Source organism: Muntiacus reevesi, chromosome 5 (genome assembly GCF_963930625.1).
Source record: "Muntiacus reevesi chromosome 5, mMunRee1.1, whole genome shotgun sequence".
Classification (NCBI taxonomy): domain Eukaryota; kingdom Metazoa; phylum Chordata; class Mammalia; order Artiodactyla; family Cervidae; genus Muntiacus; species Muntiacus reevesi.
In genome coordinates this window covers 77,601,117-77,625,927 of record NC_089253.1, presented here as the reverse complement: position 1 = coordinate 77,625,927, position 24,811 = coordinate 77,601,117, and the positions used below count along the sequence as shown (strand labels likewise).

Below are 24,811 nucleotides of genomic sequence, written 5' to 3'. Positions count from 1 at the left end.
GCATCAGGGTCTTTTCCAATGAGTTCATTCTTTGCATCAGGTGGCCAAAGTACTGGAGTTTCAGCTACAGCATCAGTCCTTCCAATGAATATTTAGGACTGATTACCTTTAGGATGGACTGGTTTGATCTCCTTGCAGTCCAAGGGACTCTCGAGAGTCTTCTCCAACACCACAGTTCAAAAGCATCAATTCTTCGGCGCTCAGCTTTCTTTACAGTCCAACTCTCACATCCATGCATGACTACTGGAAAAACCATAGCTTTGACTAGACTGACCTTTGTTGGCAAAGTAATGTCTCTGCTTTCTAATAAGCTGTCTAGGTTGGTCGTAACTTTTCTTTCAAGGAGCAAGCGTCTTTTAATTTCATGGCTACAGTCACCATCTGCAGAGATTCTGGAGCCCCCAAAAATAGAGTCTGTCACTGTTTCCACTGTTTCCCCATATATTTGCCATGAAGTGATGGGACCAGATGCCAAGTTCTTAGTTTTCTGAGTTTTAAGCCAATATTTTCACTCTCCTCTTTCACTTTCATCAAGAGGCTCTTTAGTTCTTTGCTTTCTGCCATAAGGGCGGTGTCATCTGCATATCTGAGGTTGTTATTTCTCTCTCAATCTTGATTCCTCTTGTGCTTCATCCAACCCAGTGTTTCTCATGATGTACTCTGCATAGAAGTTAAATAAGCACAGTGACAATATACAGCCTTGACGTATTCCTTTCCCTATTTTGAACTGGTCCGTTGTTCCATATCCAGTTCAAACTGTTGCTTCTTGACCTGCATACAGATTTCTCAGGAGGCGGGTAAGGTGGTCTGGTATTCCCATCTCTTTAAGAATTTTCCACAGTTTGTTGTGATCCACAGTCAAAGGCTTTGGCATAGTCAATAAAGCAGAAGTAGATGATTTTTCTGGAACTCTCTTGCTTTTTCGATGATCCAGTGGATATTGGCAATTTGATCTCTTCCTCTGCCTTTTCTAAATCCAGCTTGAACATCTGGAAGTTCATGGTACACATGCTGTTGAATCCTGGCTTGGAGAATTTTGAGCATTACTTTGCTAGCATGTGAGATGAGTGCAATCGTGCAGTAGTTTGAGCATTCTTTCGCATTAACTTTCTTTGGGATTGGAATGAAAACTGACCTTTTCCAGGCCTGTGGCCACTGCTGAGTTTTCCAAATTTGCTGGCATACTGAGTGCAGCACTTTCACAGCATCATCTTTCAGGATTTGAAATAACTCAACTGGAATTCCATCACCTCCGCTAGCTTTGTTCGTAGTGATGCTTTCTAAGGCCCACTTGACTTCACATTCCAGGATGTCTGGCTCTAGGTGAGTGATCACACCATCATGATTATCTGGGCTGTGAAGATCTTTTTTGTACAGTTCTGTGTATTCTTGCCACCTCTTCTTAATATCTTCTGCTTCTGTTCAGTTCCTACCATTTCTGTCCTTTATTGAGCCCATCTTTGCATGAAATGTTCCCTTAGAAAGTGAAAGAAGAAAGTGAAGTCGCTCAGTCATGTCCAACTCTTTGCGACCCCATGGACTGTAGCCTACTAGGCTCCTCTGTCCATGGGATTCTCCAGACAAGAATACTGGAGTGGGTTGCCATCTCCCTCTCCAGGGGATCTTCCCAACCCAGGGATTGAACCCCGGTCTACCGCATCGCAGGCAGACACTTTAACCTCTGAGCCATCAGGGAAGTTCTTGAAGAGATCTCTAGTCTTTCCCATTCTATTGTTTTCCTCTATTTCTTTGCACTGATCACTGAAGAAGGATTTCTTATCTCTCCTTGCTATTCTTTGGAACACTTCATTCAAATGGGTATATCTTTCCTTTTCTCCTCTGCCTTTTGCTTCTCTTTTCATAGCTGTTGTAGGCCCTCCTCAGACAACCATTTAGCCTTTTTGCATTTCTTTTTCTTGGAGATGGTTTTGATCCCTGCCTCCTGTACAATGTCATGAACCTCCATCCATAGTTCTTCAGGCACTCTGTCTATCAGATCTAGTCCCTTGAATCTATTTGTCACTTCCACTGTATAGTCATAAGGGATTTGATTCAGGTCATACCTGAATGGTCTAGTGGTTTTCCCTACTTTCTTCAATTTAAGTCTGAATTTGGCAATAGGAGTTCATGATCTGAGCCACAGTCAGCTCCCCATCTTGTTTTTGCTAACTGTATAGAGCCTCTCCATCTTCAGCTGCAAAGAATATAATCTGATTTCAGTATTGATCATCTGGTGATGTCCATGTGTAGAGTCTTCTCTTGTGTTGTTGGAAGAGGGTGTTTGCTATGACCAGTGCGTTCTCTTGGCAAAACTCTACTAGCCTTTGCCCTGCTTCATTCTGTATTCCAAGGCCAAATTTGCCTGTTACTCCAGGTACTTCTTGACTTCCTATTTTTGCATTCCAGTCCTCTATAATGAAAAAGACATCCTTTCTGGGTGTTAATTCTAGAAGGTCTTGCAGGTCTTCATAAAACCGTTCAACTTCAGCTTCTTCAGCATTATTGGTCAGGGCACAGACTTGGGTTACTCTGATGTTGAATTCTTTGCCTTAGAAACGAACAGAGATCATTCTGCCATTTTTGAGATTGTATCCAAGTACTGCATTTCAGACTTTTATGTTGACTATGATGGCTACTCCATTTCTTCTAAGGGATTCTTGCCCACAGCAGTAAATATAATGGTCATCTGAGTTAAATTCACCCATTCCAGTTCATCTTAGTTCACTGATTCCTAAAATGTTAATGTTCACTCCTGCCATCTCCTGTTTGACCACTTCCAATTTGCCTTGATTCATGGAACTAACATTCCAGGTTCCTGTGCAATACTGCTCTTTACAGCATCAGACTTTACTTCCATCACCTGTCACATCCACAACTGGGTGTTGTTTTTGCTTTGGCTCTGTCTCTTCATTCCTTCTGGAGTTAGTTCTCCACTGATCTCCAGTAGCATATTGGGCACCTACAGACCTGGGGAGTTCATCTTTCAGTGTCCTATCTTTTTGCCTTTTCATACTGTTCGTGGAGTTCTCAAGGCAAGAATATTGAAGTGGTTTGCCATTCCCTTCTCCAGTGGACCACGTTTTGTCAGAACTCTCCACCATGACCCATCCATCTTGAGTGGCCTTACAGGGCATGGCTCATAGTTTCATGATGATCACATAGGAAGCCCTTGGTGTTTCTTAATCAGGGTTTTTGTCTAATTCTATTTTCTTCTAATTCTCTCTGTTCCCAAACTGACCAAGGCATCAACTGTCACCTGCATTCCACAATTTGTAGGATTAAAGTGACTGACAACCTTGGCTGCACATTAGCATGACCTCAGTAGCTTTTAAAACATAACAAGCTGGGTCCCCATCCCACATTAATTAAATCAGAATCTCTATAAGTAGCACCAGGTCATAATTTTGTTGTTGTTTAGTTTCCCTAGCAGGCAGTCAAGATCCAGACCTACTGCTCTTCCCGATCCATCACATCAACCTTCCCGATGACCCTCACCTGAGTATCCCACAGACCCCTCAAACTTCTCTCCTATCTGAAATGTGCTTCCACCAGCACTAAGCTAGAACATTTTCTTCTCTCCTTCCTTAACTGACTCCAGGAGCATTAGATGGTCCTTCCTCCAATCTTCCACAGAATTCTGTCCATGCCCCCATGAGAGCATCCATCACCATTTACTGGAACTGTGCATATGTCCATCATCCCCATAAGACTGGATTTTCTTTGTTTCATTTTTGTATCCCAAGCAGCCACAAATGGGTGGCACCAGAGGGTAAGTGATAGCCAAAAAGACTAACCAAACTTTTACAATCAGTTCTAAGAAGTAGCTGCAAGGCTGGAAAACAAGAGAAATAGCTAAGGGATGACTAACCAGGAAAACACAGGATGACAGTCACGGAGGAGGACACAGAAGGGAGGGGATGGTGAACCTGAGCCCCCAGCCCATACACTAAGTGGACTAGATTGATTAAATCTGATCCTGTGCTGGAGCTAACAATCCTGAGAAGTCTATCCCCCCAAAGTATATCAAATATAAGTGCTTTTCACCCTCATTGCTATAGCCTTAGGTGGATGGAGTCTTCAGTGTCTTTGCCTGGACTTTTAAAACAACCTTACAATTCATGCTCATACTGCCCATTCCTTGCCACCCCAAGCTTAGACTCACCACAGAGTAACCTTTAAAAAGAGAAAATCTCCTCCCATTACTCCTTCACTGGAAATTCTCATGTATCTCTGAGATCAAAGTCCAGATTCTCTACCATGACCTGTAAGGCCTTCCTCAAGCTGGCTCTAACCAATCTCTTCCACTATTCTCCTACCTTGTACCAATGCTACATGTACCAATGCTACATTCACACTTGACCAGCTCACAATTTATTTCCTGCACACAAGCTGTTCTTACAGGAAAAATGTCAACCCACTACCCTCCCATCTTCCAACTTTCACAGATCCTGCAGAAAAATCAGCTCAGCTGTTACCTCTACAGTGAAGTTACAACAGATGAACACACTCATTATGTACTGATTCTAAAAGTTCTTCTAAAGGCCCTACTATGTGACAGGCATTGGTATAAACATTCCTTTGGTACCGTGTTCAAACTTGAGTTATGACAGTTATAACGATGTATTAATAACACTTGTGATCTTATCTTCTTCATCCGTCTATACATTTCTTGAAGATAAGAACTGTAATTTCTGGTCCAGCTCTCTTGTTTTTCTTTCTTGGGTCTAAGAGGAGCCCGGCATGCCAGGCTATGCCTAGTAAAGAGCCCCTCCTTGAGGTCAGCTCATAACTGTGGGGGGTCCTGGATAAGGCTTCGAGGACTGACACTAGCCTGAGCCCACGTGTAGAATACAAATAGTGAAAGTGAAGAAAGGTGAAATAAGATCTTCATCCCAGATGAAAAGGATAGAGGTGAAAGAGACAAATGGGGCAGGCAGAGACGAAACGGAGGTAGGGGAAAATTGAAGATTAATTTTTGAGCTAACATCATGAACAAAGCTTGAGTGGATCACTTCGCTGGAACAGGGCCATAACCTTCAAGGGGCAAAATGATTCTAAATACATTATATTAATCTCTGTAACCAACCTATAGCCTAACCTAGTAATAGGAATGGATGCTGCAAAACTATGCTGAATTAATTAACACTTTTGCAAGCAGTAATTATATATGCATACATGTATACAGAGTGTCTTCATATGACCCAGAAGGCAAAACAAAGACATTAGAAACACTAATTTTAGAGCAGGATGTCAGAGCAGATGTAATCTTAAAGCAGTGACTTGAGATTACTAACATCCATCACACAGCACATATCAAAAGACTAATTTATTCTAATATATACAAGTCATACTCAATTTTTAAAAAAAAGGCTGGACTGAAATATAAAAGAAGGAGCTTTGGACATAAATTGTCATGTGGACCGAGCATCACAGCAAACCATTCTGCAGAAAAACAAAAAAAAACTAAAGCAGTGAAACAGAAAGAAATACAGGTGACACAATGCAGAACATGCCTGGGATCTTGAAGCCTTTCCAGTCCTAGTTTCAACCCCTTCCCAGGCTGTGAGATGTACCTCTGCCCTTCAGTTCTGTAAGATACCCTGAATCCTTTTACTGTATTCGTCTTCGCTTAAGCTAGCTCGAACTGGTTTCTATTACCCAAAAACAAAAAATCTTAAGTAAATATTAACACAAGTGCTTTGCCTCTGCTGCCTTGATTACATCCAAAAACTTCATTGCCAGAAACATCTACACCTTTTATAAATCCTGTTTCATTTCTTACTCATCTTTCCAACCTCCAATTAGCATCTAATGGACACCTACTTCATGCCAGGCACTGCTAGCATCTGGCAACAGAATGATAAGGAAGCCATGGACCCTGCACTCAAATTCATAATCTAGCAAAGTACTTACATCAAATGTGAGTCTTGATCAATTAGTGGGTTCCTAGAAGTACTTTTTAAAATTTTGAAATGTGTGAAAATAAAAGTAGAAATAAGTGGTAAGGTTAAATATTGCTTTCTATAGCTTTTCTTTCAGCTACATGTGTGTTCACAATGGATAGCTATATAATATGTATTTCTAACTAAGTCATGAACAAAGAGTTTGAAAAATACCAGTGGATCAGTATTTCTTAATAACCTCAACAAATACCAGACAGAAGTTGTGCCTCAGAGAATCCATTAGTGCTTAAATTAATAAAAGATAATTTTAATTGGTGTATCCTTAGTTCGTGTTTATTTTACATGCTTGAAAACAGTTATTGGTTCACCTCAAGTACATTAAACAGTCCTCCTTGTTTAGTTTTAATTAGCTAAGCAAATCCTTTTCTCTTTGCCTTAAACAGTACAAAGAAAAGCTCAAATCAGCATGTCAGAATTACTATAAACTCTTAATTAGCCGAGTATAAATTTAGTAAGTTTCTGCTTTACTTACAATGAATGCTGACTGGGAGAAACCTGATCATCACCAGGGTAACTACTGCGCTACAAGAGATGACAAGTTAGCCTAGAAAAAGACGACCATGAGGCAGAAGATATCAGAGTTCAAATATTATTAAAAGTCTACAATGACTCTAAATGGTCTAAGGTAATTTCTGAAAAACATTAATTGAAGAGAATGTAAGAAGAATCCATCAAATGACACTTGGGTGTATCCTGGCATTTTGTGTGTTTTCCACATTATCTTAAACCTAAAAATCTGATTTCATTTTCAAGGAAAATGATTTCAAACACATTTACTCTCTAAAGACTTCCAATCGTTATCAGCTAGCAGGAGTTATGATACCCTTGATTAGTCAACAAGAATCTTTCCTGAGCACCCAGCACATGCTGCTCTAGGAATTATGCAGAACAACATAAATAATGTGGAATGCCTTGAAACATTGATACTTTAAAACTCATCATAGTCTGTCTCCCAAGACAACAGAAATATAAGCAAAAATAAATGGGGGACTTCCCTGGTGGTCCAGTAGTTAAGAATCTGCATTGCAATGCAGGGGACAGGAGTTCAATCCCTGGTTAGGGAACTAAGATTCCACATGCCGTGGAACAACTAAGCCCATGTACCACAACTACTGAGCCTGCATGCTCTAGGGTCCATGATCCCCAAGAGATGCCCGTGAGCCACACCTAGAGAGAAGCCCGTGTGCCACACAAAGACCTAGTGCAGACAAATTTAAAAGAAAATTAAAATAAACAAATGGGACCTCTTCAAACTTATAAGCTTTTGCACAGCAAAGAAAACTATGAACAAAACAAAAAGATATCTTATGGAATAACAGAAAATACTTGCAAATGATGTGACCGACAAGGGCCTAATTTCCAAAATACTACAAACAGCTCATACAAGTCAACAACCAAAAAACAAAGAACCCAATCAAAAAACAGGCAGAAGACTTAAGTAGACAACCCTACAAAGAAAACACACAAATGGCCAATAGGCACATCAAAAGAAGCTTATCATCCCTAATTATTAGAGAAATGCAAATCAAAACTATAACGAGCTACCACCTCACACCAGTCAGGATGGTCATCATTAAAAAATCTACAAATAACAAATGCTGGAGAGGGTATGGAGAAAGGGAACCCTCTTACATGTTGGTGGAAATGTAAGCTGGTCAGTCATCATGGGAAACAATAAGGATGCTCCTCAAAAAAACTAAAAGTAGAATTGCCACGTGATCCAGCAATTCCACTCCAGGGCATATACATAGACAAAACTATAAGCAAAAAGATACATGCACCCCTATGTTCACAGCACCACTACTTACAATAGCCAGGACATGGAAACAACCTAAATGTCCACTTACAGCTGAATGGATAAAGAAGATGTGGTGTTTGTGTATGTATAGGTGTGTAGTGCAATATTACTCAGCCCTTAAAAAGAATGAAATAATGCCATTTGCAGGAACATGGATGGACCCAGAGATTATCATACTAAACAAAATGTCATAAAGAAAAATTCCACATGATATCACCTAATGTGGAATCTAAAACATGACACAAATGAACATATCTACAAAACAGAAACAGACATACAGATATAGAGAACAGACTTGTGGTTGCCAAGGGGAGGAAAGGACTGAGAGTTTGGGATTATCAGAGGCAAATTATTATATATAGGACAGATAGACAACCAGGTTCCACTCTATAGTATAGTGAACTATAATCAATGTCCTATGATACCATAATGGAAAAGAATATGAATATATATATATATATATATATGTATAAGTGTATAAGTGGCATATACATATGTATACACCAAAGCCTTTGACTGTGCATATCACAACAAACTGTGGAAACTTCTTCAAGAGATGGGAATATCAGACCACCTTACCTGCCTCCAGAAAAATGTGTATGCAGGTCAAGAAGCAACAGTTAGAACTGGACATGGAACAACAGACTGGTTCCAAATTGGGAAAGGAGTACGTCAAGGCTGTATATTGTCGCCCTGCCTATTTAACTTCTATGCAGAGTATATCATGCGAAATGCTGGGCTGGATGAAGTACAAGCTGGAATCAAGATTTCAGAGAGAAATATCAATAACCTCAGATATGCAGATGACACCACCCTTATGGCAGGAAGAGGAACTGAAGAGCCTCTTGATGAAAGTGAAAGAGGAGAGTGAAAAGGTTGGCTTAAATCTCAACACTCAAAAAACAATGATCATGGTACCTGGTCCCATCACTATTTCCCCCTGACAAATAGATGGGGAAACAATGGAAACAGTGACAGACTATTTTTGGGGGCTCCAAAATCACTGCACATGGTGACTGCAGCCATGAAATTAAAAGACACTTGCTCCTCGGAAGAAAAGCTGTGACCAACCTAGACAGCATATTAAAAACAGAGACATTACTTTGCCAACAAAAGTCCGTCTAGTCAAAGCTATGGTTTTTCCAGTAGTCATGTATGGATGTGAGAGTTGGACTATAAAGGCTGAGTACCGAAGAATTGATGCTTTTGAACTGCTGTGTTGGAGAAGACTCTCGAGAGTCACTTGGACTGCAAGGAGATCAAACCAGTGAATCCTAAAGGAAATCAGTCCTGAATATTCATTGGGACAACTGACGCTGAAGCTGAAACTCCAATACTCGGGCCACGTGATGCAAAGAACGGACTCATGGGAAAAGACCCTGATGCTGGGAAAGATTGAAGGTGGGAGGAGAAGGGGATGACAGAGGATGAGACGGTTGGATGGCATCACCAACTCGATGGATCTGAGTTTGAGCAAGCTCCAGGAGTTGGTGATGGACAGGGAAGCCTGGCGTACAGCAGTCCATGGGGTCGCAAAGAGTCGGATATGACTGAGCAACCAAACTGAACTGGTAAGTGAATCACCTTGCTGTACAGCAGAAATTAATACAACAGTATAAATCAATTATACTTCAACAAAATTTTTTAAAAATTCATCATAAAAACTTAGGACAATTTTAATGGCAGAAAGTGATCATGTCATAGCATGTTTCTGTATCAAAACAAAAACCTGTCATACAAAGCATAGCAGTCTATTTCCATGTTTTTTCAGACATATGTCATTGTGTGCTCAGTTGCTCAGTCATGTCCAGCTCTTTTCAGCCCCGTGGGCTGTAGCTGGCCAGGCTCCTCTGTCCATGGAATTTTCCAGGCAAGAATACTGGAGTGGGTTGCCATTCCCTACTCCAGGGGATCTTCCCAACCTGGGGATCAAACTTGCATCTCTTGCATCTCCTGCATTGGCAGATGGATTCTTTACCATTAGTGCCTTCTGGGAAGCATAATTATTCATTAATTTTGCTAAGAAGAAGTATGTAACTGAAAGTGAAGAAAATGTGTGTAAAAAAATTACATTTGAGAAAATATCCACACATATTTTTTTTCTAACATAGTAAAAGTACTATTATTTGATTTTTGCTGTGGCACATACTTCTTAGCTCTCAGAACACTCATGTTCATGTGTTCATTATCTAAATTCTAAACCATCTGCCTAATTCTAAGGACATAAAGATAAAGGTACTCACTGTTTAGAAAAGAAACAAACACATAAGCCTAACTGTAATTTAATTTGGAAAGTGTAACAGAGTGGGGTACCTAATGCAGTGTGAGGTGGTAGGTAGAGCAAGGAAGGGTTCCATTCCATGAAGGAGCTAAATCTAAAACAGAAAGGTAGTCAAGTCGGATGGGGTAGGGGGTGAAGGGGGGTTAGGCAGGTGTGCATGCATGCGTGTGTGTGTGTGTGTGTGTGTGTGTGTGTGTGTGTGTTGTGTATAGATGTGGGGAAAAGCCTGGAATTTTGAGTACAGCCCTAGAGAGAAGAATCAGCTTGCTGGGTATGGTGGAAGACAAGAGAATTGGCTTCAGGCAATCCAGTCTAGCTAAAACAAGTTCAGGGCAGAGACAATCAGGAGATGAGCCCAAAGTTGAGGGGACGATCAGGACTGCAGGACTAAAGAAACACACTGAAGAGTTTAGAATTGTTGTTCAGTTGCTAACTCATGTCTGACTCTTGCAACCCCATGGACGTCAGCATGCCAGGCTTCCCTGTCCTTCACTATCTCCTGGAGTTTGCTCAGATTAATGTCCATTGAGTGGGTCTTGATATAAGAAATCAGGATCCAAAGAAATTTCACATAACTTATTCTGGTGGCTAACAAAGGACAGGCTGGTGAGTAAGAACTCAGGTGGCAGTAAAATCACCTTTAAAAGGTTTTGTCAGGGATGATATTCAAGGGAAATAACAGAGGTCTAAACTCTGACATTGGTAGTAGGTATGGAAAGAAGGAGAACTCAAGCAAAATTTAGTAATACAGACCATAAAGACAGCTGGACTTGATTAGAAAGAGCAGAAAGAATAGGAAAGGGTTAAGAAATGGCTCAAGATGGAGGCAGGGGGAGGAATGCAGGCATGGAAGGATTTTTAAGCCCTAAATTAAGAACAATAGCTATCTTTTGGTAGAGCAGGAATGGGATGGGGTGAAGGAGAGGGTTTTCAAGATTGCTGGGAGAAATATTAATAAGCTCAGATATGCAGATGACACCACCCTTACGGCAGAAAGTGAAGAACTAAAAAGCCTCTTAATAAAAGTGAAAGAGGAGAGTGAAAAAGTTGACTTAAAGCTCAACATTCAGAAAACTAAGATCATGGCATCCGGCCCGATCACTTCATGGCAAATAGGGATACAGTAGAAACAGTGGCTGGCTTTATTTTTCTGGGCTCCAAAATCACAGCAGATGGTGTTTGCAGCCATGAAATTAAAAGACACTTACTCCTTGGAAGGAAAGTTATGACCAACCTAGACAGCATATTAAAAAACAGAGACATTACTTTGTCAATGAAGGTCCGTCTAGTCAAGGCTATGGTTTTTCCAGTGGTCATATATGGATGTGAGAGTTGGACTATAAAGAAAGCTGAGCACCAAGAAATTGAAGCTCTTAAACTGTAGTGTTGGAGAAGACTCTTGAGAGTCCCTTGGACTGCAAGAAGATCCAACCCGTCCATCCTAAAGGGGATCAGTCCTGGGTGCTCACTGGAACGACTGATGTTGAAGCTGAAACTCCAATACTTTGGCCACCTGATGTGAAGAGCTGACTCATTGGAAAAGACCCTGATGCTGGGAAAGATTGAGGGCAGGAGGAGAAGAGGATGACAGAGGATGAGATGGTTGGATGGCATCATGGACTCAATGGACATGGGTTTGGGTAGACTCTGGCAGTTGGTGATTGACAGGGAGGCCTGGCGTGCTGCAGTTCATGGGGTCACAAAGGGTCAGACATGACTGAGCGACTGAACTGAACTGAAGGAGAGGGTGGGTCAAATTGACAGTTAACAGTGACACATATACACTACCTAATGTGTAAAGTAGATAGTTGGAAGCTGGTGTATAGCACAGGGAACTCAGCTCCGTGCTCTGTGATGACCTAGACGGGTAGGATGGGGGCAGGAGAAGGAGGCTCAAGAGGGAGATGAGACATGTATATACACAGCTCATTCACTTCTTTGTGCAGCAGAAACCAACACGACATTGTAAAGCAGTCATACTCCAATAAACAAAAAAGAACAATAGCTAGGAGGGGAATAAAAATGGATACAAGGTGACAAATTAGGAATCTACTACAGTAATTTATATGAGAGGTTATGGCATGATGGCATGATGGTTTCAACTAGGGTGAAGCCAGTAGAGACACTGAGATAAACATGTATTTAAAAAACATTTCCTAAAAATTTTAAAGTTAAAAAAGAAATACTTCATTGCTAAAACCAGTAGGATTCACTGGCTATCAGACTGATGTGGCAGAGAGAGAACGTCAGAGATCCCTCCCAAGGCATCACAGGGGCAAAAATGGTGGTAACAATAACTGAAATAAAGTGGAGGAAAGATGATTTAAGAAGACTGAGAAACACAGTACTTTAAACATGTTCACCTCTGAGATATCTAAGAAGAAATATCAAGCAGACAGCTGAATATACAGACCTCTCAAAAGAGAGGCCTCTTTACACTAAAACTATAATTTGGGGAACTGCTAGTCTATAATTAATTGCAACGATACCCGAGATCACCAGAGGATAAGGAAGAATGTGTCCTGAAAAGATGGCCTAGGAACAGGTGCTGAAAAGATCTAAAATCTTAACTTTAGATGCTAGGGGAAGGGAGAGCCTACATGTGAAACTGAAGTGGAGTCTTCCATTGTAAACACAGCTTTTGAGAACTGTGCTTGTGAAAAAGAGAAGATAATACAGGAAGCAGCCTTAAGAGACAAGAGGCCAAGGTAGAGGGGTGCCGTTTTATTCGGGATGGAAGGCAATGTAACACATTTAAGTGCTTGAAAGGATGAGTCAGTAAAGAGAGAGAGATTAACAACACAAGGGAAAAATGATATTCAATAGTATAAATCCCCACAAGGCTAGAAAATGGGCTGTTCCACGTGGGGGGAACAACTCCTCCTCTCCCAGATGGTTTCTGGCTAAACTGAAGTTTGTGTGGCTTTAGGGTGGTGGTTGAAGAAGCAGTCCACCAGACTTTCAGTTTTTCCAGCCCACTGGTTATGGTTAATCTGGACTTAGCACTAACATATTGTCCTGTGGGGCCTTTTTTCCTCCAGAGATTGGAAATGTCTGTTTACTGTAAGTAAGGTCTTACTCGGTCCAGTATGTTAAAGCAAAGAAAGAATGATGATGGTTTTGTTATATACTCTCTCATTAACTTGATTTAAGGGATTTGAGATTTTCACTTTGTGTATCTTCCTGCTTTAGGAAACAAATTTCCCGGAAGTGAGAAGCACGAAATGCAGGGATAAATTCAATAAAATGAAATGCTCTCAGCTAAACCTCTTATTTATGCTTTCCAGATTCTACTATCCTTCAAGATAGTATTAAGGAGAAGATGGAAAGCTACCCTCAATAACAACCAAAAAATGGTAATTACATGAGGTGAATGATATGTTGACTAACCTTACCATGGCAAACATTTTGCAATATATACATGTATCATTACATTGTAAACTTTAAACTTTCACAATATTCAACTATACATTTAATACAGCCGGAGGAGGGGAAATGCCCAAATACCAACTGATGGATTCCTGTCAAAATATGTCTCATCAAACCCAACAGAGATAGCAGGAGACAGTGTTCTACCAAATAATTTGGATCCTCTCTCCAACAGTGTGACTTGCTTCAGGAAAAATGGACTAATTCACAAACCTGGTAAGTAATGCACCTGTAGGAACTCTACACTGCCATCACTCTGAAGATGACCAAAATATGACAGCATCTACTTCTGGAATTGTGTCAAATACCCTGCTAATAACTCTTGCTCTGGCATAGCGATTTAGTGCTGGTACTAAAATATAAATTAATGGGAGAAGTTCTAGAGTTTGGAAGAGATATTGAAAAGACATCTATCACTAAAACATTGGGAAATTGGTATCATTCCATTATTTAGGCCAAGAGATGCATAATGTTTGACAAACTAGAGTTTTCATACAATGTGGGATGACTTCTCTTTACCTTGACAAGAAGCACCCAACATGCCTTTTTAAAAAATTTACATATTGTTAAAATCACTCTTTTCTATCACAATTCTATCATTTTTCAAAAATGCACAGACAGAAAAGTTCCGTCATTCCCCAAATTCTCTTGCGGTGCGCCTTTGAACTTAAACCCCCTCTCCATCCCTTACCCCTGCCAAACGGGCTGTTGAAAGATTGCGCCGCCACACACTGCCATGGTCCACAGCCACAGCCATCTGCCTGTGTTCACTAAGTCACTGCACACGGCAGCCTTTCCATCCTAAGCCCAGTACCCACTAGCCCATTCAGTGCCTCCACAGTCCATCACTACAGCAAAAGGGAACTTGTGGAATCGCGGTGTGACAAGTATAAAACATGCCATGAAGAACCAGCTGTCATATTTGGCCCACCTTGTGGCCTCACACCAGAGTGGCCTCTGCTGCTGGCCCTTGCTCTCCACTGTCACCACCTCCATTATCAAACACACCTTCCCAACAGGTGAAGTCTTACCAACTGCTTCTTTAATCTGAGTCTTTTTCCTCTTCCCACAATTTCCCTTGGTGGAAAAAGCCCTAAATATTGTAAATTTCTCTACCTCATAGTCTAGATGTGGTTGTTAGGATATCAAAAGAAGCTAAAGGACAGATGCAAGCTGTTATATATAGGATGGATAAACAACAAGGTCCTACTATATAGCACAGGGAACTACATTCAATATCCTGCGACAAACCATAAAAGAAAGAATGTGAAAAAAAACACATATGTGTAACTGAATCACATATTTTGCTGTACAGAAGAAATTAACACTGTAAATCAACTATACTTCAATAAAATGTTTAAAAATAAATTAAAATAATTTTTTTAAAGGAGCTAAAGAATTCATAAAAATGGCTGATTCAAGGAGGGATACTATACTAGACAAACCTAAAACATTCTGTTGCGCCAGAGACAAAAATGTGTTCAAAAAATATAGGGGAAGATCAAAAATACAAGAGCCAGATTTAAGGGGCTCTCTTAGTCAAATCTGTGATAACTTCAACATCTAAGCAAAAAGAACAATAATGGATTGTAACTCACTGAATAAAATCAGCTTTTTATTTTTTTCAACCTAACATACAGATATCAACAGATAATAAGTAATTAAGAAGGGGGAGCTCTTCCTTTGAAAAGAATAAACACTTATAAATATGGAGAGAGTAAAGGAATTTAAAAAATCATTATTTTACAAGCACCACAGTAAATTTTGGTTCAGGCAAGAACCAATCATAAAGAGATGCTAAACATATGGAGAAAAAAAAATATGAGGATTAGATGTTTCCATGGTCTCAAAGTATCTTCCCCACAGACTGGCTTACAAGTTACAAGGGGAAAAATATTACCTACTTAACCCAGGCAGTACCTTGACCAGGTGATCAAAATTTCATCAGTGAGGAGCACATGGATATTGTGTGCCTCCTGACATGAGACCCTGAGAACACATCACCGTTAATGTTGCCCTCTGGCTGGGGGTGAATAATCCAAGTCTCACCATGAGGAGACACCAGACAAACCCTGTTTTAGGAACATACTATAAAACAACCACCCTGCATTATCCCAAAATATTAACATCATAAAAATATTAGTGTCATAAGACTAAGAAAGGCTGAGGAATATTTCAGGTTAAAGAAAACTACCAAGCAATAGCAACTACATGCAATTCTACCCTGGATCTTGAATGGGAAGGGGAAAAACACACAAAGGACATTATTAGAACAATTGACAAAATTAGCGATATGGACTAAAGATGCAAGTATTGTGTGAATGTTAAGTTTTCTTGATTTTATTGAGTGTACAGTGGTGATATAAGAGAATACTGCTGTTCTTAAAAAAGACACAATAAAGTATTAAGTAAAACAGACATTATGTATGCAGCATACTCTCAAAAAATAGTGTGTGCCAATATGTGTGTGTGTGTGTGAATGTGAGTATAAATAGAGGAAAAAACAAATATGATAAACCTAATGTAGCAAAAAGTTAAAATTTGCTGAATTTGGATAACAGACATGTGAGTCTTCTGTACTATTCCTTCACTCTTCCATAATATTAAAATTATTCCAAAATAAAGCTTTTTAAGTGGTTTCACCAATTTAAAAACATATTTAAAACTAAGAATGCATTCACACTTTGCCTTTCATGTCAGCCATAATTAGCAAACTAATAAAATATACCTTCCGATGGAAAAGATCTTTATATCTGTGATATAAAGCATAGATAAATATTTTATGAGAGGATTAAAGCTTCAGCTAGTATAGCAATAATGCACTGGTGCTCAGCTTATTGTTTCACTTGGATTTCATTTGGGGCTCATCAGGGATCCCCTGAGTAAGATTAGAACACTTTATCTCCTATCTATAAATAGATCATTACATTTGGATATAAAAGAAGTCCTATAAAAGTGGAGAAAGACAGCTCATGAAGTCAACTAGGTTAAGAACTGCACAGGCACCAAATTTGACTCTTAATCTCATTAGCCTTTAAAAGCTAGTTAGCAGGAAGCCCAATTCAAACATAGAAAGCGGAGAACATTCAGACCTATCTTGGGAAATAAAAACTTAAGTTGTTACTTATGAAGTCTTATGCTATGGATGATTCTATAAAAATACGTAAGCATTGAACTAAAATGCCTGATTTTAGTTTGCCAATGATTTTGATGCTCTTTAAGTAATAAAAAAAACATGGGAAGAATATAAACTAAAGATTAATTACCCAGCACAAGCCACAGGAGCCTCAGAAAAACACACACACCACACTTCTACAAACCCACTCATCTAACGCTCAAACACAAGTGCCATGTGTAATTACAAGAATCAGAGGCTTTCAACCATATGAAAAAGAACTCAGAACAGTGACAGGCAGCAGCCCTTTCTGCAATTTAATGAGTGGATACTCCTCCACAATTGAAGCATGTTTTCTTTTGTCTTTAAATTTGTAATCAAAGTAATATATAGCATATGGTTAAAAAGTCAAGGAGGACCAAGGGCTCTGATCTCCTATTTCTAAAGGCAACCATATTTAACCATTTCATTTTAGGAGTTTTCCTGCAGTTACTCTCAATTTTCTAAATAATCACTTCTACCAATACTTCTTCATTTATCACCTTGGAGAAGGCAATGGCACCCCACTCCAGTACTCTTGCCTGGAAAATCCCATGGACGGAGGAGCCTGGTAGGCTGCAGTCCATGGGGTCACTAAGAGTCGGACACGACTGAGCGACTTCACTTTCACTTTTCACTTTCATGCATTGGAGAAGGAAATGGCAACCCACTCCAGTGTTCTTGGCTGGAGAATCCCAGGGATGCGGGAGCCTAGTGGGCTGTCGTCTATGGGGTCGCACAGAGTCGGACACGACTGAAGCGACTTAGCGGCAGCAGCTTCATTTATCACCTATAGGTATCTGTGAGATACATCTGATAGGACTGATGCTTTAGTTAACTTACACTTGCCATAAACACCCCCTCTATTCCTCTCAATGTATATCACTAATTTTAGTTCCTTAGTTACTTTTTAGATATGCTACCAATTTATTTTTTGTTCTATCAAATACGAAATACTTTGATGACTCCTTCACAAAACAAGACTATCAGAACCTGTACCCATTCTTCTACATCTCCTCCCAACTTCCCTCAGCTCTGCTTCATTTTTGTCCTATATTGTTAAGATTTAAAATTCACATTCCAGGGACTTCATTGGCTAAGTGGGTGGACTCCACGCTTCCAATGCAGGGGCCCTGGGCTCTATTCTTGGTCAGAGAGTTAGATTCTGCATAAAGGAGACTAAGACCTAGTGCAGTCAAATAAATAAATACTTTTTAAATAAAATAAAATTCACATTCCATTAGGTAGCCATAATTTTATGTGTCTTTCATGCACTGTCTGTAGCAGTGGTTCTTAAACTGCCATGTGAATCAGAATCACCTGGAAAACTTGTTAAAACACAAGACTTGGACTTCACCTGGTGAGTTTCTGATTCTACAGATCTGAGATGTGGCCTGAATCTTTGCAGTTCTAACAAGTTCCCAGGGATGCTTCTGGTCCAGGGACTCAACTCTGAAGACCACTGGTTTAAAGGATGATTCTAAAGGTGAAAACCAATAAAGGATATTGCTCAACAAAGGGTCAAAAGATACGTTAAGATTACAGTTGTCTCACTGTATCTCACTGTGCACACTGTTTGCTGAATCCATGGTAGACAAGACATGAGCTAAGAAGAAGCTGGAAGAAAATATGAGGAGCCATAGGAATTGCAGACATGTTTATTCTCTCCTGGCTGGCACAACAGCTATAGCAGCAGTCATAACATAACCGAACACAACACACCCACAAGGGCTTTCCAGGTGGAGCTTACATATGCTTACAGAACAAAACGTTGCACATGGCCAAGCGAGTACCTCATGACTTGCATGCACAGTGCTGTAAGTGATCTCAGCTCTTACATAGTCATTTACAAAACATGGGGCAAAAGAACCTGACCGTGCCATGTTGGCTAATTTGCTCTTTCCCTACACATTTCGTTCTCTATGCTTATAAGGTCATGACCCTTTTGCTACTAGAGAAAGAATGCTCTAATGTCACAAGAATTGATGCTTTTGAACTCTGGTGTTGGAGAAGACTCTTGAGAGTCCCTTGGACTTCTAGGAGACCCATCCAGTCCATCCTAAAGGAAATCAGTCCTAGGTGTTCATTGGAAGGACTGATGCTGAAGCTGAAACTCCAATACTTTGGCCACCTCATGCGAAGAGTTGACTCATTGGAAAGGACTCTGATGTTGCGAGGGACTGGGGGCAGGAGGAGAAGGGGACGACAAAGGATGAGATGGTTGGATGGCATCACCGACTCGATGGACATGAGTTTGAATAAACTCTGGGAGTTGGTGATAGATGGGAGGCCTGGCAAACTGCGATTCATGGGGTCGCAAAGAGTCAGACACGACTGAGCTAAACTGAACTGAACTGAATGTCACAATACAATACCCTTTCTGGCTACTACCAGTTGCTCCAAAGCATACCAAGTTTTAATTTGATTCATATTTAGGTCAGAATTTATTGCATTATTTCCCCCTTTGGAATTTGTTTTCCTTTACGTTTTTTGTGCACTTTTTACTCACCCTATCTATAGCTTACATTAGAAAACAAATGGCCTTCTCTTCTAATTTGAACCAAATGCATATTATAAGCAGTCATTCTGACATTTCACTGCCCTACAGGTAGTCTCCTGGAGCTGAGGACAGAGGTGGGAACTGGAGACATACATTTGAGAATCAGCAATTTACAGGTAATGTTTTAAGAGACAGTCAGTCAATCCTAAAGGAAATCAATCCTGAATATTCATTGGAAGGATTGATGCTGAAGCTGAAGCTCTGATACTTTGACCACCTGATGCAAAGAGCTGACTCACTGGAAACGACCCTTATGCTGGGAAAAATTTAGGGCAGGAGGAGAAGAGGGCGACATTGGATGAGATGGTTGGATAGCATCACCGACTCAATAGACATGAGTTTGAGCAAACTCTAGGATAGTGAAGGACAGGGAAGCCTGGCAAACTGCAGTTCATGGGGTTGCAAAGAGTGGGTCACAACTTAGCATATGAACAAACATCTGTCTCAGGCTTATAAACTTGGGTGTAAACTTGGTAATAGATCTGTCTAAGGCTTCCCTGATGGCTCAGTGGCAAAGAATCCGCCTGCAATGCAGGAGACACAGGAGTCGTGGGTTCAGGTTCAATCCCTGGGTTGGGAAGATCCCCTGGAGGATAGCGTGGCAACCCACTTCAGTGTTCGTGCCTGGGAAGTCCCATGGACAGAGGACCTGGCAGGCTACAATCCATGTGGTTGCAAAGAGTCGGACATGACTGAGCGCACATACACACACACACACATAAACTTGGTAATAGATTATCTCAGGTTCACCTTTGGTATCACAAAATGACAAAGAACACTTGCAGACTGAATATAAAAATTTACTTATTATTGACTCCCACCTGTCCTTAACCCAAAAGGAGAAGAAAGTGAGATTCCTGGTAAGAAGGAATGCCCCACAGTCTCACTAAGCAATAAAGCCTGAACAGAAGGGAAGAAAGCAGGCCACCATCTCAGCAACCTGTCAGACACCTATGACACTGACTCCTTGAGCCTCTTCTGGTCAGATGAGAAACAGCTCTTCTACATGTGAGGAGGTCTTAGCAGGTGAGCAAATTCCCAGGTGCTCGAAAAAAATCCTCAGAATTTCCAGCTGCCAACAAGTGTGCCCAAAAGCTTCCCTTTCTATCCCCCACACCAACGTACAGGCTCATCTAAAGTTCAAACTAACACTTAGAAAACCAAAAGCAAACTGCTCACAATTTTAGAACCACAGATTTTAATGTGGCCAGTCACTTGGTGGTTATCTTAAGGGAGTCTAATGATATCATATCTAAAAGTCAAGGAATATGAAGGCCTAGAGGGACTGCCTCTACTACAGAAGATATTTCTGAGACTGAACAAAGTTCCCTAAGAAAAATGTTCAGAAAGACAAGAAGACCCAGATTGTACCTGAGGAACTCCATTTTTCAAGGGAGGCAGAAGAGGCAGAATCAACAAAAGAGACTAAGAAGCAGACAATGAGATAATAGGGAAACCAAGAAAGTGTGGTACTGCATGCAAGTCAAGAGACTTAGGTATTTTAAGAATAAGGGAGACATTAGCCATCAGGGAAGTACAAATTAAAACCACAAGAAAATACATTTCTAACCCACTGTGATGGCTACAACCAAAATACAGACTACAGATGTTGGCAAGGATGTGTAGAAATGAGAATCCTCCACATATGTTGGTAAGAATGTAAAATAGCACAGCCACACTGGGAAACAATCTGGCAGTTCTTCAAATGATTAAACATACATAATTCAGAAATTAAACACACATGAAAAAAAAAAACATGCATGATTGAGTACTACATATATTCCCAAGAAAAATGAAAACGTCCACACAAAAATTTATATTGTGAACGTTCACAGCAGCATTACTTACATATTATAGCCAACAGGTTGGAACAATGTGAGTGTCCATCAACTGACGAATGGATAATCAAAATTAAATATGCACATACAATAGAATATTATTCAGCCATGAAAAGGAATGAAGTTGATATACGCAACCACATGGATGAACCCTGAAAACATTATACTAAGTGAAAGAAGCCAGTCATAAAAGGCCACATATTATATGATTCCACTTATATGAAGTATCTAGGAGAGGCAAATTCATAGAAACAGAAACTAGACTCGAGGTTACCAGGGGCTGGGGAAGAAAGAGAGGAGAGTTACTACTTAGTGGTTACAGAGCTTCAGTCCAGTATAATTGAAGCTGTATTGGAAATAAATAAATTGTGGTATTTTAGCTACATGTCAATTTTTTAAAAAAGGAAAGAACAGGGAACTTCTCTGGGGGCACAATGGATAGGAGCCCACCTGCCACTGCAGGGGAAACAGGTTTGAGCCCGGGTCCAGGAGGATTGCACATGCCACACGGCAACTGAGTCCATGCACTGCAACTACTGAAGGCCCTGCATCTAGAGCCTTTGTTCCACAGCAAGAGAAGCCACCACAATAGGGAGCCAGCACCCCACAATGAGAGAGTGGCCCCCACTCCCCACAACTAAAGAAAGCCCACACACAGCAATGAAGACCCAGTACAACCAAAATAAATAAATTACATTAAAAAGGAAAGAACAAAGAAGTCATGGGTAATCGCTCCTATATGGGGCAATTTTCCTGCCCATAACAACTATAAACTCTGGGCAAAATATTAAAAAATCAACTACCAAAGGTACTGAAGAGCTACCAAAAGCACAGAGAAAATCACAGGAGAAGACAAAAGTGTGGGGAGATACGAAGTCGGGGGTTATTCTTGGAAGAAGGGAATAGTCCTGGGTGAATTTCCAGGTTGCTTGCTTGGTTTGAATGACTTTTATTCTGAAGGTCCCAGTTTGTGCTATGCAGGACAGCTAAATTAAAATAAAAATTCACAGACTTAACTTACTGGTTTGAAAAACCAGGGTTTGGGGCAACTAAAACAGGTAGCAAATGAAGGGAAGAAATGAAAAAAGAGAGACTCAAAGAGAAGAGCATGTGTCCCCCAATTTCTACGGATGAACTCTACCAAAATTTTTGGCTGACATTCAAACATCACACACAGATAGGGCAAGATGCGGGCTTCTCAGGTGGCACTGGTGGTAAAGAACCCACTGCCAATGCAGGAGATGCAAGAGACACAGGCTCAATCCCTGGGTCAGGAAGATCTCCTGGAAAAAGAAATAGCAACTCACTCCAGTATTCTTGCCTGGGAAATTCCATGGACAGAAGAGCCTCATGGGCTACAGTTCACGGGGTGGCAAAGAGTTGGACATCACTGAGCAACTGAGCATGCAGGCAGGGCAAGCAGCCAAAATAAAGCTCACAGAAATAAACAGAGATCTCAGTTGCTGCCCACTGCAGAGGAGAGACGCTAGAGTTTAAGTCTAGCTATTGTAACTAGGATCAAAGCCATAAAGGTTTCAGAGTCCTAAACACAATAATGGTATGTGAAGCCTTAGGAGATGACACTGCCCAGGGCCCTCATTTATACAAGAAGTTTGAAAGGGCTTCATGTTATAATCTATAATCAGATGATAATGGCCTGCTAGGAAGAGAAAGGTATCAAGAGGGACTCGAAGCCAATTCCACAATACCATAGGAAGCTAGTCAAGTCTGCTCAGGGAGAAAGGAATGCTATCATGCATGACACGTATCTGACATTTCTGATCTAAGAGATCAAAGTCATGATTTCAGTACACCCAATAAAGCTAATATAGAGGCCTGTATACCATGGACTCACTCTTCTTTGATGACATAACCACCTCTACGTATTTTAATGCTCCCTCCTTCTGCTCTAAGATAAATAAATACCCAAGTCTGGGCCAGAACAAAAAGAACTGTTTTAGGTTTACTTCTCCAAAACCCAAATGTAGTACATAAAGTTTCGTCAGACCATTTCTTCTCTTAAAACACATGCACACACACAGTGTACGTGTACCAATAGGTAGACACAGCTACACAGAAATAAACAAGCTTGCGTTCGTGTGTGTATGCATGCATGTGTGTTTGTTTAGACAATGTCAGCTGCTGTGCAAACAAAGAGAAACGTTCAAATTCAAGTCACACACCGAAGGAACAGTTGACAATACTTGTTGCTCAATTGAATGGAGGAAATGAAACAGTTCTATTTAAAGATTTCCTATGTTTTCTTACAGCTTGATTATTACTAACAAATAAGAGTTTCTTGTCAATCTGGTCCCCATTAATAAATACATATTTATTAATCTTTTACATTCCCTTATTTAGCATGTATCTTAATGCTTTAGTTAATCCTTTTACGCTGCTTAGGTTCTGGTAATAAGGAAAACCAGTAAACTAAGTCTAACTTGTTTTATATCTTGGAGACACCTTTAGTAGTCTGGGTCTAGAATATATTCAGAATAAATCTGATTTATTATGGTACTATTTATTTTATTATACATGTTTTTTTAAACTGAAGAAAGTATCTTGGCTCCTTGTTACTTTTGTTGATGGGTATTCTGTTCATCTCAGGGAAGAAAAATCTTTTATGACTAGCTCTATAAATCACTACTCCAGGCTTATTTCAGAACCATTTTTCTAAAAACATTGTTTTACAACTTCATTTGCTTTTGGCTCAGGACATTACTTTTTAATAGGTCTTGTAAGGGTCAAGAAACATTTTTCTGTACTAAAATAGCAGACACACAATGTGGACTGAAAGTCCAAGACCCATTTATGACTTACACGACCGGTGGGTTTGGGAGGCTGGACACAAATGGCTCAGTCCCTTCAGAGTTCTCTCCTGGGGTAACTCGTCCACGTCATAACCTGCAGAGAGGCAGCCCTGCCCCTCAGGGGAAAGCCTGGGGTCATTCAGTGATGCCAGGAGACTAAGTTGACCTCTGTTGCCTAATCCTGTGGAGGCCAACTGCTGCCATACACCAAAGTCATTTTTTCCAAATGGTCTATCACTAATAAGGCTGAGGTTCTGATATTCAAAACAAAACAAATCTGTAGGGCCATCAAATTCAGTATACCATAGGCCTACCAAAAGTTCCCAAGATTTATTTGTAACCTAATCCTGAAAAAAAAAAAAAGTGAAAGTGTCAGTTGCTCAATTGCGTTCAACTATTTGCAACCCCATGGAGTGTAACCCACCAGGCTCCTCTGTCCATGGGATTCTCCAGGCAAGAATACTGGAGTGGGTTGCCAGGCCCTTCCCCAGGGGATCTTTCCAACCCAGGGATCAAACCCGGGTGTCCTGCAATGCAGGCAGATTCTTTACCATTTGAACCACCAGGGAAGCCCAACCTAATCCTATATATGCTTAATCACATTTAACACCTAAATAAAATAAAATAAAATATAAAATATTCTAATTCTATGTTAGGGCACTTTCAGTTTTTTTTTTCTGCACAAACTGTAAAGGGTTTTTTAATTATGTATAATACAGCCCAAATTTTTATTTAAGCCAATAAATTTTTAAGGAATTGCACATGTTCTGATTCTTTCTACTGCTTCACCTTAGTTCCTCCAAAGTCATAATCTTCAAGGTAAGAGAGCCCTTTCAAAAAGAAGTTTTGCTCAATCCACAGCTGTCACGTCAATCAGCACAAAATTCTTTCATCTCTTTGATCTCCAAAGGAATACAGACACACTTCAAAATTTCCCACCTAAGGAAAAAGATTGTAATCTTTGGGATCCAATTTCCT

General features: G+C 40.3%; 1 protein-coding gene across 1 annotated transcript in view; it reads right to left on the bottom strand.

Moving 5' to 3' along the window:
- Positions 1-24,811, bottom strand: part of SMYD3 (SET and MYND domain containing 3) — a 701,156-nt gene that overhangs the window by 643,984 nt on the left and 32,361 nt on the right. The window lies entirely within an intron of this gene.